The sequence below is a fragment of the Microcaecilia unicolor genome, chromosome 6 (genome assembly GCF_901765095.1).
Source record: "Microcaecilia unicolor chromosome 6, aMicUni1.1, whole genome shotgun sequence".
Classification (NCBI taxonomy): Eukaryota; Metazoa; Chordata; class Amphibia; order Gymnophiona; family Siphonopidae; genus Microcaecilia; species Microcaecilia unicolor.
The window spans coordinates 143603550-143609549 of NC_044036.1; the positions used below are offsets into that span (position 1 = coordinate 143603550).

General features: G+C 48.2%; 1 protein-coding gene across 2 annotated transcripts in view; it reads right to left on the reverse strand.

Moving 5' to 3' along the window:
- The window catches only part of PLXNB1 (plexin B1), a 188082-nt gene extending 186885 nt beyond the window's left edge, over window positions 1-1197 (reverse strand). For both annotated transcript variants that reach the window (XM_030205759.1, XM_030205761.1), the window contains exon 1: window positions 1023-1197. The gene's annotated coding sequence lies outside the window, so the exon portion shown is untranslated. The remainder of the gene's footprint in view (window positions 1-1022) is intronic.
- Between the last annotated feature and the right edge of the window lie 4803 nt (window positions 1198-6000).

Here is a 6000-nt window from a genome sequence, read left to right on the forward strand (position 1 = left end):
CTATTTAGCATTTCTATAGCGCTACAAGGCGTACGCAGCGCTGCACAAACAATGAGCAATGAGAAACAGATCTGCCGTATGGGATCCACTGTCAGACAGGATGCTGGGCTTGATGGATCTTGTCCTACCAGCCTGGTACTTATCCTCTCATATTGCTCATGGGTCCCTGTCCCTCCTTATGATCCTCCTTGTCTGACTCCCTGTGCCACTCTTCCTCCAGCTTTTCCCACCCCCTACCCTACTGCAGTAGCATAACCCCATAACTGATCCATGTTTGGCCATGACAGTCTTTCCCCTCCACCTTTTCAATTCCCCTCCTCCCCTGCTGCACTCATCCTTCCCCAGCATCCAGTGATGCTCCTCTTCACCTCCTTCTTGATCCCCCCACCAGAGACAGAGGCCTCATCCCCCTTTACCTCCAGGGGGGCTGACAACTCTCCCATCCCCCACCCGCAGTCCACCATCTGCTTTTCCATACTTTTGCACCCTAAAATGTGTCTCAGCCGTGCGGAGAGAGCACTTTCCTTACTTGTCAAGGAGAAAGGAGTGAACTTGTTATGTTAGTTCACAAACAAAGACAATATATCGGGATCTAACACTCCCTTCTGGTCACAGAGTCACTGATGCAGTTCAGTGAAGGAGGCAGAACTGGACGACTTCAGGTCCCAGCTGCAGCAAACGGGAAAAACCTTTCAATGTATCTGGTCTTAACTTGGTTGCCACAAGTTCTCAGAGCCTCCTGTCTTCGCGATCCGGAATCCTTTTGAATCCTACTTAGCTCTTTGAACTGTGGCATCCAACTTTAGAGCTGAGAAAAAGCTGCAGTCGAGGCTAGTCCGAAGCTCCGTCTGCGAAAAGTTAAACCCATCCTAACATGTTTCCTGGACAGTGAGAGAGGGTCACATGGGCGCAGCTTAGGATAAGCTAAAGCCTGACCAAATGCATGCAAAGAATTACATAAACAATACACGTTGTATTAAATCTCCATTGCAGCAGGTGCATCGGGCTCTCTGGCTCCTTACCTCGGCAGCTCCCAGCTGATTTGTCTCATCCAACTAAAACCTCCACCGGCTGAATTAATCCACCGCGCAGCAGCTCTGCTCCCCCCAGAGACCAAATCCCGGCTGGAGCCCTGAAATCCGCTGCAGCTCAATGCCCTAGCTCCAATCCCGGTGCAGCCCTGGGCTCCAGACCCCTCTCCTCCTCCAGTCTCCAGGTTACTGCCTGAGATCTGGTCCTGGGACTGCTGGACACGGAGAACCACGCCCACGCCACGCCCCCCGTACCACCCTCCAAAAGTGATAACCTCGCCCCTAAGTCTGGTCCTCCGCCTATAGACACGCCTGTCAGGCTTTATTCCAGCCCCGCCCCCTGCCAGCCTTTGTGCCTTTCTGCCTCAGCTGGTAACATATATTAAAACAGGAGCTATTAGGTATTCAGGCCTGATGCAGAGAATTGCTGCAAAAGATTTTAAGGTGAGCACAATGCCAGTGCCATGGATGGACACCAGGTCTGAGCAGGCATAGAAGCACTTCTGCAGCACTTGCATCAGGGCAGAATAGCTAATAGGATGCCCAGACCCTCGATCCCCCACCCTAGAAAGATTCCCCTGTGCTCCAAATCACACCTGACCCCCTGACCCACCCCACTCCCAAGTTCCACCAAAAATATCCCTAGTGTCTAGTCGACCCCCACACCCTGCAACCTCTCCTCCTAGGGGTCATCATAAAATATCCCTGGTGTCTAATAGACCCCCAACCACCTAAATCCGCTGGGCTTCCCAGAACACCCCCCTCTTCCCATATACCTTGAAGAAGAGGCAGGAGCAATGCTCAGGCTACCCTTGTTCCCTTATTTGGCAGACTGACCCCATTTAGGTCAGGCCATTTTGGAATAAATAAGCTAGAGGCGACTTATGCGGCCTGTGTGCATTTTTCTTGCCTTTCCTACCATACTTCAATCGTAGTGTCACCTTGCTGAGATTTGGTAAGGATTTCGTACAACAGGGTCACCATGTGAAGGTTCTCAGCAAGACCTGAGGAGAGCGATCTGCTGCTGCCTGCAGCGCTTTCACACGGAGGTGAGAGGCGCTGTCATGTCAGTGCAGGGGGCCTGGCACGGAGGAGGGAGGGAGCGGCGGCAAGGAGGGTAGCTGGACATGGGGGGGAGGGCAGGGGGGAGAGAGGAGGGTTGCTGGACATGGGGAGAGAGCAGGGCAGAGAGGAGGGTTGCTGGACATGGGGGGAGGGCAGGGGAGAGAACAGGGTGGGGGGGGAGGCCAAGGGAAAGAGGAGGGTTGCTGGATATGGGGGGAGGGCAGGGGAGAGAGGAGGGTCGGTGGACGGGGTGAGGCCAGGGGAGACAGGAGGGCTGCTGGATATGGGGGGGAGGGCAGGGGAGAGAGCAGGGTTGTTGGACATGGATCAATGGAGGGGAGGGGAGGGGAGAGGAGGGTTGCTGGACATGGGGGGAGGGCAGGGGAGAGAGCAGGGTTGCTGGACATGGATCGATGTAGGGGAGGGGAGGGCAGGGGAGAGAGCAGGGTTACTGGACATGAGGCGAGGGCAGGGGAGAGAGGAGGGTTGCTGGACATGGGGGGAGGGCATGGGAGAGAGCAGGGTTGGTGGACAGGGCGGGGAGGCCAAGGGAAAGAGGAGGGTTGCTGGATATGGGGGGAAGGCAGGGGAGAGTAGATGGTTGGTGGATGGGGGAGGCCAGGGGATACAGGAGGGCTGCTGGACATGGGGGGAAGGGCAGGGGAGAGATCAGGGTTGCTGGACATGGACTGGGGGAGGGGAGGGCAGGGGAGAGAGGAGGTTTGCTGGACATGGAGGTGAAAATTACAAATCTCGCTCGTTTTAACGGGCTTAACGGCTAGTATAGGATAAGTGAGCACTGACTGTAAATGGCAGGTTATACATTCTAACCTCTTTGGTACTAGAGTAAAGGAACAGAGACTCACCCATAAGCACACATACTTCATCTGTGGGATGTTTTTGTACCACAAACTTGCCAGCTTTTTCCTTTTACTGTGATCAGAGGTTTAGAGGATGAACCAGCAGCTTTGCATGTAGAGCTCACATGTTTTGACATTTTTGCTTATGTCCCACAGTCTTTGTTAGCATCGAGAAGGAACCTAACCTCATCCTGTCAGTTTTGGCGACTTTTCAGTCTGATGACGTATGACTGCTCGGAATGTGATCTTGCTGCATAATACCTGATATGTTGGTATCGCATCATTTTCTTCAGCAGAGTTTGGCATGTGTGACACCAGCTCTCTTACCAGATACATTTTCAAAATTGAAGAAATAGGTTACAGACTCAGTGCACCGTGGACAGTCTGGCTTGTATTACACTATTCTAGTAATACTGTGACTATGAAAGGGATGGGTGTATGTGCGTGTGTATATTTATTTATTTATTTCTTTTATTTATTTATTTATTTGTTGCATTTGTATCCCACATTTTCCCATCTTTTTGCAGGCTCAATGTGGCTTACATATTACCGTTAACGGCGTTAGCCAATTCTGGTCTGAACAAATGCATGGTTTGGATGAATTCAAAGCGATATTATGGTAAATGAGGTACATATATGGTAGGTATAGGTGGGGGGAAACTTAGATAAGGAGAGGGGAGGAAAAGTCAGGTAATGTCCATTACGGTCTTTGGTTACATTGTGTCGCAGGTGTCCAGGTATTTTATGTTGGGTCGGTGAGGTATGCTCTTTTGAACAGTTCTGTCTTTAGTGCTTTCTGGAAATTTAGGTGGTCGAGCGTAGTTTTTACTGCTTTTGGCAGTGCGTTCCACAGTTGTGCGCTTAAGTATGAAAAATTGGATGCATAGGTGGATTTGTATTTGAGTCCTTTGTTGCTTGGGTAGTGGAGATTTAGGTATGATCATGCAGATTTTGTGGTATTTCTGGTTGGCAAGTCTATGAGGTCTGTAATAGACTTGCCAACCAGAAATACCACAAAATCTGCATGTGCATGTGTGTATAATCTGTGTGCATGTGTGTGTCTGTGTGCAGATGACATTACAGCATGTCAGGTCCAGTTCACTCACTTCTCCTGAACACTCTCCACCCAACCAAGAGAAAAGGGACCTTTTTTACCCTTAGTTCTGACTGTTCATTTAAGTGTGTTCAATTCTGGTCTCCGCATCTCAAAAAAGATATAGTGGAATTAGAAAAGGTGCAGAGAAGGACGACGAAAATGATAAAGGGGATGGGACGACTTCCCTATGAGGAAATGCTAAAGCGGCTAGGGCTCTTCAGCTTGGAGAAAAGGCGGCTGAGGGGAGATATGATAGAGGTCTATAAAATAATGAGTGGAGTTGAACGGGTAGATGTGAAGCATTTGTTCACGCTTTCCAAAAATACTAGGACTAGGGGGCAGGCGATGAAGCTACAATGTGGTAAATTTAAAACGAATCGGAGAAAATGTTTCTTCACTCAACGTGTAATTAAACTCTGGAATTCATTGCCAGAGAATGTGGTAAAGGTGGCTAGCTTAGCGGAGTTTAAAAAAGGTTTGGACGACTTCCTAAAGGAAAAGTCCATAGACCGTTATTAAATGGACTTGGGGAAAATCCACTATTTCTGGGATAAGCAGTATAAAATGTTTTGTACATTTTGGGGATCTTGCCAGGTATTTGTGACCTGGATTGGTCACTGTTGGAAACAGGATGCTGGGCTCGATGGACCTTTGGTCTTTCCCAGTATGGCAATACTTATGTACTTATGATGCAAAGCCTTTGCATTAGAGAGGGATGAATTACTTGCTGTAATTTAGAATATAAGGGAAATTCTCTGTTCCAGGATTTCACTTGGAAATGCGAAAAATGAATGATAAATGGCACACAGTGTTAAAACAAAACAGACTTTATTAAACAGTTTCTGCCACAGGCACAAAATGAAACAAATCCTCCAGGAAACTGATCGCAACAGGCCCCATAGGAAAAGAGACTAAAGAATGAAAGGAGGAAAACATGAAATAAGATTCCTCTATTACAGAACAATGTTAGATCAAACAGATCATGCTGGATATTTTTAAACAGACCCCTTAGGACAGAAAAATGATTTCAGGAAATATATTCATTACACAATACATGAGTTACGTTCAGGTACACTAGGTATTTCCCTGTCCCTGGAGGGCTCACAGTCTAATTTTGTAGCTGACAGCACTGGAGGGTTAAGTGACTGGTCAAGATCACAGGGGCCAGCAGTGAGATTTGAACTGGGGCTTTTCTGGTTGTCAGTTCTGTGCTCTAACCAGTAGGCTGCTCCTAAAATGAATACAGCCCCCCCCCCCCCCCCCCCAGAATTTGAGAAAAGTCTAAGTAAATCAGGTGCTAAAGTCATAATTTGATCTAACCATTATTTCTCACTCCTTGGATAAACTTCCCATCCAGATACCAGCTGGACCCTGGCACCTGGACCAGATACAGCCTCCACAAGAAGCATTTCCCTTATCACTGAAGCAGTAGCAGTGCTGCAGACCTCTCCCAAAATCCTTTAGACTTCCAGCCAAGGCTCAGAAGGACTTCAGCTGCAAACTCCAAGACCTCATTCTGGTAAGACCTGAAGTTGGTTACTGCATAACCTCCCTGCTGGGATATGTTATTAAGATGATGTCTCTCTCTCTCTCTGTGTCTCATAATGTAACAACAATGTCCAGCTGCTCTTATTCTAATGTAAGTCCATAATGCCTCTTTCGTTGTCAGTGGCATTAAAATTTACAGTTTTCTGGAGTGGGCTCTCTTATCTTTGTTCCTCCAATTGCTCTTCTCCTCACTCTTTGGTTGTTAACAAGGACACATTGAGGGGCATAATTGAACGAAAACGTCTATCTCCATGGGCGTTTATCTCCGAGAACGGGTCCGTGAAGGGGCGGACCGAACCGTATTTTCGAAAAAAATAGACGTCCATGTTTTATTCGACAATTTGTGAGCTGGGCGTTTTTGTTTTTCAGCGATAATGGAAAATGAAAGCGCCCAGCTCAA